Raw genomic sequence first — 12,194 nt, forward strand, 5'->3', positions numbered from 1 at the left:
AGCATACTCATCAAGGGTAGGGAATGGAGCCATAACTGGAGTAACTGTCTGAGGCTGGTTGTGAAGCCAGGCACCTGGATAGCCTGTCCTTACAGTAATCAGTTGAATGCCATGATCTGCTTAGACTTTCTTTGATATAAAGGAACATTATGTCTTGTGTTTTGAATGGAACATATTGCATTACTTCCAAAATTCCAGGGTGTGGCTTGAGAGGTATCATTTCCTCATAGGGATTTGGGAAATGCTCCCATTCTTCTTTGAAGCAGGGGTGCATTATCATGTCTATGATGGATATATCTGGGTTTGACTGTCATTAAGTTGCTAAGCAGGTCATCTAGCTCTCTTGACACCCAACAGTGGTCAAGATACACACCTGCCACATGTCTTCTCAACTCGTGTATGAAAATAGAGGCAACATTTCCAACTACCTTAAAATGTAAGACTCTAGCATTCATATGTGGTTCTTTGAACCGTCATAAATTTATCCTAGGAAGAGTTCATGGGCATCAAAAGTGTTAGCACCATTGTACAGGTTCATCATTTGCTCTGATTGTCTTGGGTACTAAGGTCAAAGTCAATGATTTTGGCTTTTTGTTTCTTATCCAACATATTATTTGTTTGTCCTGTGATTATTCTGTGCCCCTGAGAGTAGATCCAGGCTGTTAATATTTGCATAAACTTTGCCAGGCCTTGTCCTTCACTATGTAGCTATACTTTGAGATACATTTGTAAAGATGTTGAACCTCACCCAGCTCCATGACAAGGTATCCACTTGTTTTGGTCTCAATTACTTGTAGATGATGTTGGGGTAGATAAACACAATTGTTGTCATTGCCATGGTCATTACTGGATGGCATAAGTGCTTCTTCCTCACAAGGACTTGGAGGCCACTGTATCAGAACATCCACTGTCTTAGCACCTGCTTTTTCCCAACACATCCACTGTACTGTCTGTCCAAGCCTATGTTTTGTTGCCTTGCCCCTGAACTTCCTGCCATTGCAGAAGGAAGTAGGATGACATGGTCTGGTTAGTATATTATCTGGTTGAAGTGTCCTTAGTTTCTAGGGCTTAGAACCCAATGTATTCCATTGCTTTTTCACATTAGCAGGGTCTGGCCTGAGGGGGATCAGTTGCTCATAGGGATTTGGGAACTGCTTCTAGTCTTAGTTGAACTAGGGTTGCATCATGACCACAATGACTGTTGGCCTATATTTATGGTTGACTATCTTTAAGAGGCTAAGTAGGTCCTCCAGCTCTTCTGACACCCCACCAGAGGCAGCATATACCTCTATTACAGCCTGTCTTCTCAGCTCCAAAATTAAGAGAGAATCAAATGGAAACTTTCTGACTGCCAAAAATTATAAAATTCCACCCAAGGTCCATATTTTGTTCTTTGGAACATAATAAAATTTTTCAAATAAGAGTTCAGGGACACCAAAAGTATAAGTATCGCAGTGCTGGTTCAGCATTTCCCCTGGGTAGAATGAGGTACTAGGCCAAAGTTCATAATCTTGACTTTTCAATTGATATACAAACCAGCACTCTTTGGCTTCACGTCCCTGTGAAGTATTGTTTGCCCGTAGAAGTGGCTCATCACAGCTATTATTTGCACAATATTTCCCTAGCCTTGACTTGCTCTAGGTAGGCATATTTTGGCACACAGTAAGCAAGATGATCTCCTGGTTTGATTATGCATTGTAATATCTTAGACTCAGAATCCATTATGGTGCAGTTCTTCCACAAATGCAGGGTCTAGCCTGACAGAGCTCAGTCCTTCATAGAGATTTGGGAAAGACTTTCAGTCTTCCTTTAACCAGGGGTACATCATCCCATCTGTGACTGTCAACCTATATTTCATGTTGACTATCATTAGGAGGCTAAGAGGTCCTCCATCTCTTCTGACACCCCGCAGGGGTTAGGATACATACATGCCACAATGGTCTTCTCAATTGTAGTATGAATACAGAGTAAGATCTGACTTTTTTAACTACCATGAAATGTAAAACTCAGGTCCATTTGTCATTCTGTGGACTATCATAAAGTTGCTGAGGAAGAGTTCAGGAGCTCCAAAAGAGAAAGCACCACAGTGCCACTTCAGCATTGCCCTGGTTCAACTAGGGTTCTAAGGCAAAAGTCTATGATTTTGACTTCTCCATTTATGTCCAATGGTAAACTTATCAGGTTTCTCTTCCCTGTGCACTATACCCTGGTCATTTCATTAGCTCACAGTTATGATTATTTGCCTAAATATTTCCCTGCCTTTGTCCTCCCCTAGGTGGCCCCATTTTCAGGTGCTTTGGTAAAGCTGTTGTCCTTCAACAAGTTCTTACTTGCAGAAGTGAGATGCTGTTCAGGTGGTCGACCATCATTGTCTCTGCCTGGGTCATGAGTGTCAGGCACCATTGCTTCTTTAGAAGGGGTTCGATTGCTCTGGGGCTGCCACTGAGTCGAAGGCGTTGCTCCTGTGTCCCATGGTCCTTAAGACTTTGTATTGAGAGTGGAATTTTCCCTCATCAGAAATTCTGCTGAGGGCTAGGGTGTGGGGTCTGCTCTTTACTATGTGTAAGCATTGTAGCTAAAGATACTACAAATATAACCTACAAATAACTTAAAAGTATAGAATAAAAATAGTGGAAAAGATGTAGGGAAACTGAAGCTAAATTCACAGCATGTGTTTACTAAAATGACCAAAATGTCTTTGGGATTGCAATTTATTCTTTTATTTGTTTTTGTTTTACTTTTTGTTTTTGTTTTTTTCTTTGTTTTTTGGCTCTCTCAAGAGGGCAACCCTGTAGTGCAATAGATCACATATTCAGATGATGTCAGGTGAAATAGTCATTGGCCACATAAAGGCTAAAGCCTGTGTTTGGGCAATGGAAGGAAAGACACAGCAGAACTTTTTGGGGAATGGAGAGAAAGAAGAATAGAGGCGGAAGATTCGGGCATGAAGAAGATGGGGGAGAAAGAGGTTGAAAATGGAGCAGGCACACGTGGCTTGCAGGAGCCACAAGTAGGTAGAGATTTTATAAATGGGCAATAGAGTAGTGTAGTGGTACATTTGTCTAATCTAAGGACTCAGCTTATAATTATATAATTGAGTTTTCTGTTCTTGCATGGGCCTTTTGGCGTTGGAGATTTACCCCTATAAATCTGGCTAGTATAAGCCTCTTGGGTTTTCATTACAAAAGACTAAGACAAATCCTGTGAGAGGAGCATTGGCCAGCCTTCTGCAGGTCAGGGAGATGGGGTGGATGAGATAAGAAACGCAAGCAGCAGTCCAGGCATTTCAGATTAAAGTTGTTTGGTTAGAGTAGCAAACTAGGAGCAGGAACCAGGCAAGATGGCAGCATAGAGCTGGCCATGTGGGTTGAGCGTTACCACTGATACCAGAGCATAGCAGGAATTTGCATTCCTGTGTTCTCATTGCTGTTGTGTTCTCTCTGAGGATGATTATTGAGTGAATTCAGGCGACACTGCTGGCGTGGATGTATGTTTGTCCAGTGTCGGTGTAATCTGGTGTGGCCTGAAGAAACAAAGGGCAGCCCCAGTGACTCTTCTGCCTACTTTTTGACCAGATTGTGGTCAAAGGAAGTCACTAGACCATTGGATGATGATGAGGCCTGTGCATATAGGGCGGGGTAGCTACCACTCCTCTACAGCCCAACAGGAATGCATCATCATCATCAAGGGGAGGGAATAACTGGACTCAATGTGTGAGCCTCCATTGTTCAGCCTTGCACCTGGAGAACTTGCCTGTACAGTAAGCCACATGATCCCACGGTTTGATTATATGTTGTGATATCTTAGGCTCTGTACCCAGTATGTTCTATTTCTTCCACAATTGCAGGGTCTACCTGACAGAGCTCAGTCCTTTGTAGGGATTTGGGAAAGCCTTTCAATCTTCCTTTAACCAGGGGTACATCATCACATCTGTGACTGTCAACCTATATTTCGTGTTGACTATCATTAAGAGGCCAAGAGGTCCTACATTTATCTCTTCTGACACCCCACAGAGGTTAGGATACATACTTGCCACAACCGGTCTTCAAAACTGTAGTATGAAGACAGAGTAAAATCTGACTTTTTTATCTACCATTAAATGTAAAACTATGGTCCATATGTCATTCTGTGGACTATCATAAAGTTTTCTGAGGAAGAGTTCAGGAGCTCCAAAAGAGAAAGCACCACAGTGCCAGTTCAGCATTGCCCTGGTTCCACTTGAGTTCTAAGGCAAAAGTCGATGATTTTCACTTTTCCATTTATGTCCAACATAATCTTATCTGGTTTCAGTTCACTGTGTACTATACCGTGCTCATGGCATTAGGTCACAGTTGCTATTATTTGCCTAAATATTTCCTGCCTTTGTCCTCCTCTAGGTGGCCCCATTTTCAGGTGTTTTGGTAAAGCTGTTGTCCTTCAACAAGCTCTTACTTGGGGAAGTGAGATGCTGTTCAGGTTGTCGACCATCATCATTGTTTCTGCCTTGGCCATGTGTGGCCTACACCAATGCTTCTTTACAAGCAGTTTGATGGCCATGGGACTGCTAGGGAGGCGATGATGTGATATCGGGACCTTGGCATTGCTCCTTAAGTCCTTAAGACTTTGTACTGAGTGTGGAAGTTTCCCTCTGCTGGGGCCTAGGGTGTGGGAAATCCTCCTTGCTATGTGTAAGCATTGTAGCTAAAAATACTACAAATAATACCTAGAAATAACTTTAAAAGTGTAGAATAAAAATAATGAAAAAGATGTTTGGAAACCGAAGCTATTGTCACTTCATGTGTTAACTAAAATGAGCAAAATGTCTTGTGGATTACTGTTTGAATTTTTTCCTCTCAAGAGGGCGGCCCTGTAGTGCAATAGATCACATATTCAGATGATGTCAAGTGAAATAGTAATTAGCCATATAAAGGCTACAGCCTGTCATTGGGCAATGGAAGGAAAAGATAGAGCAGAATGTTTTGGCAAAGGGAGAGAAAGAATAGAGACGGATGATGCGGGCAAGAAGAAGAAGATGGGGGAGAAGAGGTGGGAAATGGAGCAGGCCCATGGGCTTGCAGGAGCCACAAGTAGCTAGAGATTTCATAAATGGGCAATAGAGTAGTGTAGTGGTAGATTTGTCTAATCTAAGCACTCAGCTTGTACTTATATTATTGAGTTTTCTGTTCTTTGACTGGGACTTTTGGAGTTTGAGATTTACCACTATAAATCTGGCTAGTATAAGCTTCTGGGTTTTCATTTCAAAAGACTAAGGCAAGTCCTGTGAAAGGAGCATTATCCAACCTTCTGCAGGTCAGCCAGAGGTGGTGGATGGGATGAGAAATGCAAGCAGTAGTCCAGGCATTTCAGATTAAAGTTGTTTGGTTAGAGTAGCAAACTACCAGCAGGAACCAGGACAAGATGGCTGCATAGAGCTAGCCATGTGGGTTCAGCATAACCACTGATACCAGAGCATAGCAGGAATTTGCATGGGTTTAATTTAAAACTTCATGCAATAGATGATGTTGCGTGTGGTAGTCAACAATCCACTAGGGAGTTAGGATTCTTGTCCTAGGGATGAGAGAATTAGATTCCTGAATGAGCAGAGATGAGTCAAGTGACTCCAGCACATGGGAATCTTAATCAAACACAGTGATAGACAGACCCAAATCAGGCTCTGAGTTCTCCTCTTGTAAAAAGAATCAGTATAATAAATGGATCCAGGCAGAGAGGGAGACTGAAGACTGCCTGCTTTTAATGAAGTTTGGTTTAGTTGTTGCTAATTTGGTGTAATTTTGTTTAAAGATAGAAGAGGACACAATTTTGGCCAGAGTCACCTGGGGAATTCCTCCTGAGGTTCAGAGCTAACTCAGGGCAAATGGGCCCAGATTATCTGGGAGCTCGTGCTGTGCAGGGACAAACTGAGCTAACAGAAAAACTACAGCCTCCAAGGCAGACAGCAGAATTTGGATAAGGATGAAATCCTCTAGGAAAGTCTCAGTGTATCACAGGATTCTCCTATTCTCTCAAAAGAGGGTTAAATATCCTGTCTTGGCAGATTAGAAAAGGCCCGAAAAAACTGTTTCTACTTTGCTTGTTTGGTTTAGTTCCCTCGTATGAGTATTTAATTTTCGAAATGTATGTGATTTTGAATTTTCTGGTTATTTTACTATTCCTCTGGGAAAGATGTCAACCTAAAAATCTTTCTGGTTACTGGCTAAAGCGCATGCTAATTTGGGAGAAAGACCTTATGTTTCTGCTTATAGGAAAAGTAATTAGGCACTGCACTCCTTCCAGGGTTCTCTGGGTCAGAAAGGGCAGAGGGAACCACCCTGAAGAACTAGAAAGTTCAAGAGAACCAAGCAAGAAAGGTAAAGATTCCTTATGCCATTGTTCACAATGCATGAACGAAGACTTATGATTAGTTATTATTAAATTTGGCTCATAAAAAGACTATCTTTTCACATGCTTAAACAAAGAGCAGAATTTCATCTTGAGTAGTCAAGGTATTTTATGTTAAACTGGTTCCCAATTGGCTTAGCAATCAAGCCTCAGGATGCAGGGTAACAAGTGCATAGAAGTAGCCATAGGGACTGGGTGAAACTCTGATGCCTGTGTTTAGCCAGACTTAGTGTGGGGTTATTTTAAAATTACATGTAACAAAAAGTGCTTGAAATAAACTAAAGTCAAAGTTAGGAAAATAGAATACAAATTATGGAAAAGATATCAGGGAAAAAGCTAAAGTCAAAAATCCCAACTAAAATCCAAACAAATAACCCACCTTGTATTCTGTTCAGAAAAGTCACGAAGCTCTCTAGAAGGAGACAAGACAGGATGCAGCTGTTGGGCTATCTCAGGCAAACTCTGCACCGGAGCACCTGTTCAAAGAGATTAGAATATCATTATTGTATCATGGATGTTTACTGGGAGAATGGAATGATTTAACAGCTGAGTTGTGGAATTCTATAGATCTATAAAATAACCTCTGCAGTGGATAATATAAAGTTTGAAATATCTTCCAGCTTCATTAATCAGAACTATAAAATTTCAATCTAGCCCATGGATGCTGATGGTAACTGTCGCTTCTGTTTCCGACCCGCAGAAAAGAGCGACTACACAGCGTTCTTCTCAAAGCGGTTTATTCAGGAACCTTACAACATGCAAACAGGAATCTTCTTTTCTTCTGTCTCCCTCCCAGCCCAGCCCCCGGAGCACACTCCCTTATACCCTCCCTCAACTCCGCCTCCTCAGTCCAGACTGTGTAATCTCAGTTCATAGGTCCACGTCACATGGCCTGATCTTGCATCATGGTGCGCCTGCACAGCTCTCACAATGGACGTGGCTAGTTTCAGGTGTGTGAGGAAGTCAGATGCTAGTCACGAGACTTAGCTGCAGTCCCAGGCGCCATCTTGGGACTACCGCCACACCCGCTCCCCACAGGTAACTGTGATTTCAAGGTCATTTCCAATCATCTATGTTAAGTGTTTTGACTCAAGGAAACTGGCATTGCCATAGATGAAATCAGTTAAAGGCATATTTATTTCTTCTTTGCCACATAACTAGACAAATGTCAGTTCAAAAGTTGCGATTATTGAGTGTACTTTTTTCATCTCAGTTACTTTATGTATTTTTCATTTATTTAAATTTCCATACATGTATACAGTAAAATATGGTCATATCCACCCTAACATCTGTCCTCCAACTTCTAAAAGATCCCTCTCAGAATTCCCCGTTTGACTTTACAGCCCTGGTTGGTCTGGGACTTGCTGTGTAAATCAGATTAGCCTAGAACTCACAGAGGTCCACCTGAATCTGATCCTGGGCTTAAAAGTCAGCACCACTAAACCATTCCTCTGTGTGTGTGTGTGTGTGTGTGTGTGTGTGTGTGTGTGTGTGTGTGTGTGTGTACGGAAATATACATACACACATTTTTTGTATCCCAGTAAGCCCTATTAGTGCTAGTCATACATGCATACTGTGTGTACAGACATTCACTGCATTATCAGAGTCCTACCAGTCGCTTGTCCCCAAGGAAGAGTGAATTTCTATCAGCTGTTGTTAACTGCAGCTCCTCATTTGATGCATGGGCTTATAAGTTCTTCTCCCACCCATGCACGATGTGCAAACAAATGACACAGCCACCTCTGTCACTTTACTCGGTTAACATATACTAATAAAATGTTATGGTATTTTCAAATTTATATGTATATGTATTGTATATGTATAATGACACATTGTATATACTTGTAATGGCTATTCTTGGTTGTGAACATGACTATATGTGGAATGAACTTCAATCCAGAATTGGAAAGCTCACCTTTGATCCTGATTTGAGGCTGGGAGACACAAATTTCTGAACTGAATCTTGGCATGGAGATCATGAGGCAAAGTGGCTGTGAATCTCAGGAGTTTAAGACAAGGAGATCTCTGAGTTCAAGGTCACCTAGGACAAAGCAAGTCCCAGTTCCAGCTGTGGTGGTACACACCTTTAATCTGGGACACACCTTCTGCTGGAGATTTATATAAGGACATTGGAAGAAGGAAGAGTCTCTCTTTCGTCTGCCTGCCTGATTTGTAGGACCCTACTCCCTACTGCAGGGGAGAAAATGGACCATTCTCATCAATGAAAAAGGTAAAATAAATTGTTAACTATTGGCTGAAACACAGATGGTTTGCACATAAAATTACATCTTCTTGATTGCTACTTTAGAAATTTTTCTTCATTTCCTGAAGTCACTTTTTATGATACTTACTATATCAAATACTATCTCATAGTTTTTAAGGTAAGTTATTTTTATTGTTGGTACAAAAGTATACACATAGTGTTGTGCAACTTCCAGTAATATCCAGGTAGGGCTTCATGCACATGACTGTATGGTTTAATACTTCCCTATGTGATCCAAAGCTCTTTTGTTGTCATATTATGATCTCTAAGCAGAATATTTTTGATCCTGAAATTATATACAATACCTAACTTTTTCTAAAACACTTCATTAGCTTTCCATAGAATGCTATTTAAGTGTGTTTGACTGTTCGGTCCCAGGATATGAATTCCAGTAGAGCACTTTCTGGATAATATTTCCTTACAAAGTGTTGTTAACTGCTTCCTCCAAGAAGTTAATTTCTTGTTTTGAAATTTAAACCTTATGTTTAAATAGAAGATAGAGAAGGCAGATGCTGGATTATTTAGTACCAAGCTGGTTTTCTGTCCTAATATGGGTAAGGGCTGGTCACTTGAGGTGTTTCTCATTCCTTTGGATTTGTAGCTGTTTCAGACTTTATAAATAATCATTTTGAGTATTACAAGTCTATGGGCATTTTCTCACCAAATTGTCCATTTTTACAGGAGTATTTTTCTTACAAGTTTGGAACCATAAAATAGAAACTTTCCTAACTAGTCAAGCTACTAGGGTGTATGTGGGCAGGATTTTGCACATTTCCTGCTGTGTGATTTAATTGTGCTGTTCTGACCATTTTTTTGCATAGGCTGCTGGCCAGTATAAACTGGAAATCTATGTTAAGTCATTGTCCAAGGAGGTATTGCAGATGTGGTCAGTATTTGTTTTAAAGGAAACAGTGAAAGGCATTCTTCACTCGAGCTTTGTGAAATACTGTGCAGATGCTTATGGCTGTGGATGCTGTGTGGTGTGAGGAATGCTGCTGTACACTGACTGTGTGGCATGAGGAATGCTGCTATGCACTGACTGTGTGGTGTGAGGAATGCTGCTGTGCATTGACGCTGCCTTTTTTCTGCCTTTTTTCTCCCTACACCTGCATCCTTCTGGTGGCTCAGGTTGGACAACTAGGTGCCCATGACCAACTCCTCATTGTGGATGGATTTAGTCTGGTTGGACTTTCTCAGGAAAGGTATGACTAATTGGTTCCTTTAAAGCCTCAACTGATTGGTTAGTTTTAATGTACTGAAGTGATATATTGCATTTTGAAATTTGAATTCAAAAAGTAGTGATGTAAAAGATCTTTGTGTTTACTCACCTTCCCCAATAATCCTAGTTCTTAGAGCACAGGAATCTCATTTTGTGTTCACTCTTAAGAATGTATATTAGTATAGAGTATTACCTTAAATAATTATATAAATATGTACACATATACTTAGAGCTTGTAAAATGTTTAAATATCTTAATGTTAATGTTATAGAATAGAATATACTTACCTGTTTTATAATTGATTATCATAAGTGATGTAGAGAGGACATAATCTTCTGAAAGCCTGGTTTATTTCCCTAAACAGCAACCAGGCTGAGGAACCTAAGCACAAGTATTCTGAACATAGACTCTACTGTGACAGTGACCGCTGTTTCTTTTTATTTTCTTCCTAGGGCAGCAGAACTCATGACTAGTACCAGTCCCATGGTTACCCTGGAAGTTGCAAATCAAGGCATCCTCTCTCACTGCCTGTCCACCTTTCTTACCCAGCCATTGTCCTCCATGGTGCAGAGAGTTAAGAGCTAGTGACTCAAGCCAGGTTAGCCAACATATAGTGATGCTATATTGAGATATGGCTCCTCCTAAAAGTTATCAAAATCTGGGGCTGGAAAGATGGTTCAGTATTTTACAACACCAGTGTTAGCCCAAAACTGCCCGAAACTCTAATTTCATGGGATTTAAAGCACTCTTCTAAGTTCTCTGGATTCGTGTGCACACATGCTGAGCAAACACTCATACACATAAATTATTTTTATAAAGAGAGCCCCTAAAATTCCCATGTAGTAGCTCCTACCACAGCTCTTGCTCAGCTCTTCAAGGAAGAAGTTAGTTGAGACAGAGTGCATGATGCTGAGAAATACTTCTGGATCATGATTCAGATCAGATCTAATGGTACGGTTTCCTAGATATAGTCACAGTCTGTTAAGTGCAGTATTGTGAACCCTCTTCTGACCCTGACTCAGCTTTGGAACCTGAACACCCTAGCCCTGACCTTGTAGCTACAGTATCAACAACAATATCAGTGTCTGACAGTCTAGAATCCTGTATACTAAAGCGTAGAACAGGAACCAATCCTGGCTAGACCATGTGTTGGCATGTTAAAGCAGAACACCATTTACAAACTCAAAGAGGGACGTGGGTAACAAATGAGTCCCAGGTGAGCAGACAGGAAGACTAAACTGTGAACAGGTGTGGATAATCACACCAGGTGACAGCACCATGTGATGCTGTCATTCTGATGGATAATAATATGTGTGTTATCAAGTGAGAGAAGAGAAGTTGAGTGCTTTTTAAAAAATACTCTAAAAAGATTACTTTGTTATTTACAAATTATAAGTCAGATTTGAGAAAATAAAAAAGGTCAATTCCTCCCATAGATACATACTATGTAAATGAAAAGTTTTTCTAGACAATATATGTAAAAGCTTTTGAAAATGTTCATATAAAGCTATTTGTGGTGGCATGTGCCTTTAATGCCAGCTCTAAGGATGCAGAAAGAGGCAGATTTCTGTGAGTTTGGGGTCCTCCTGCCTGTGTAGTGAATTGCAGACCAGCCTCAAATACGTAGTGAGACCCTGGGCTATGGTTTCTTCTGATTGCTTGGTTGTTTTTGCTTTTTTAGGCTGGTCAAAGAATGTATATAAAAGATCACCCTATTATACAACAGCAGTTATTAAATATAAGAATTTTAGATGCATCCTTTGAAGCTCTTCATCTTGGAAAGAACGAGGGAGAGAGAATGAATGAATTGGCTTTGGTTTCAGTTTCAGATCGTTATGGCTCAGGTAAACCCAGAACACAGAGTGAAGTTTTTATGAGTTTTATTTTTCTTGGATATTTTATGTATTTACATTTCAAATGTTACCCACTTCCCATGCTCTCCCAACCCCCTGCCCCTGCTTCTATGAGTATGATCACGCTCCCACCCACCCATTCCCATCTCAGTGCCCTGGCATGAAGATGCTTGCAGCTGAACATTACACTGAATATGGGGACCCCAATGGAGGAGTTAGAGAAAGAACTGAAGGAGCTGAAGGGGTTTGCAACCCCACAGGAAGAACAACAATATCAACCAACCAGACCCCACAGCTACCATGTAGGAAACCATGAACTCATGAGTACACAAGGAGGGATCCATGGCTCCAGCCACTTATGTAGCAGAGGATGGCATTTTCCAGCATCGATAGGTGGAAGAGTAAAGGTTTTGAGCTCTATAATAATTCAGCTCAAAACGGCTCCCCAGAGAGTCCTCAAAAGCCTTGGACAGAGCACAGT

General features: G+C 40.9%; 1 long non-coding RNA gene across 5 annotated transcripts in view; it reads left to right on the top strand.

Moving 5' to 3' along the window:
- Positions 1-12,194, top strand: part of LOC102555078 (uncharacterized) — a 44,994-nt gene that overhangs the window by 26,328 nt on the left and 6,472 nt on the right. For 4 of the 5 annotated variants that reach the window (XR_010062902.1, XR_010062904.1, XR_010062906.1 and 1 more), the window contains exons 4-7: positions 6,274-8,608; positions 9,770-9,843; positions 10,313-10,458; positions 11,542-11,704. This is a non-coding gene — a long non-coding RNA (uncharacterized LOC102555078). The remainder of the gene's footprint in view (positions 1-6,273; positions 8,609-9,769; positions 9,844-10,312; positions 10,459-11,541; positions 11,705-12,194) is intronic. The other variant, XR_010062903.1, reaches the window with a different exon arrangement.

Source organism: Rattus norvegicus, chromosome 1, assembly GCF_036323735.1.
Source record: "Rattus norvegicus strain BN/NHsdMcwi chromosome 1, GRCr8, whole genome shotgun sequence".
Classification (NCBI taxonomy): Eukaryota; Metazoa; Chordata; class Mammalia; order Rodentia; family Muridae; genus Rattus; species Rattus norvegicus.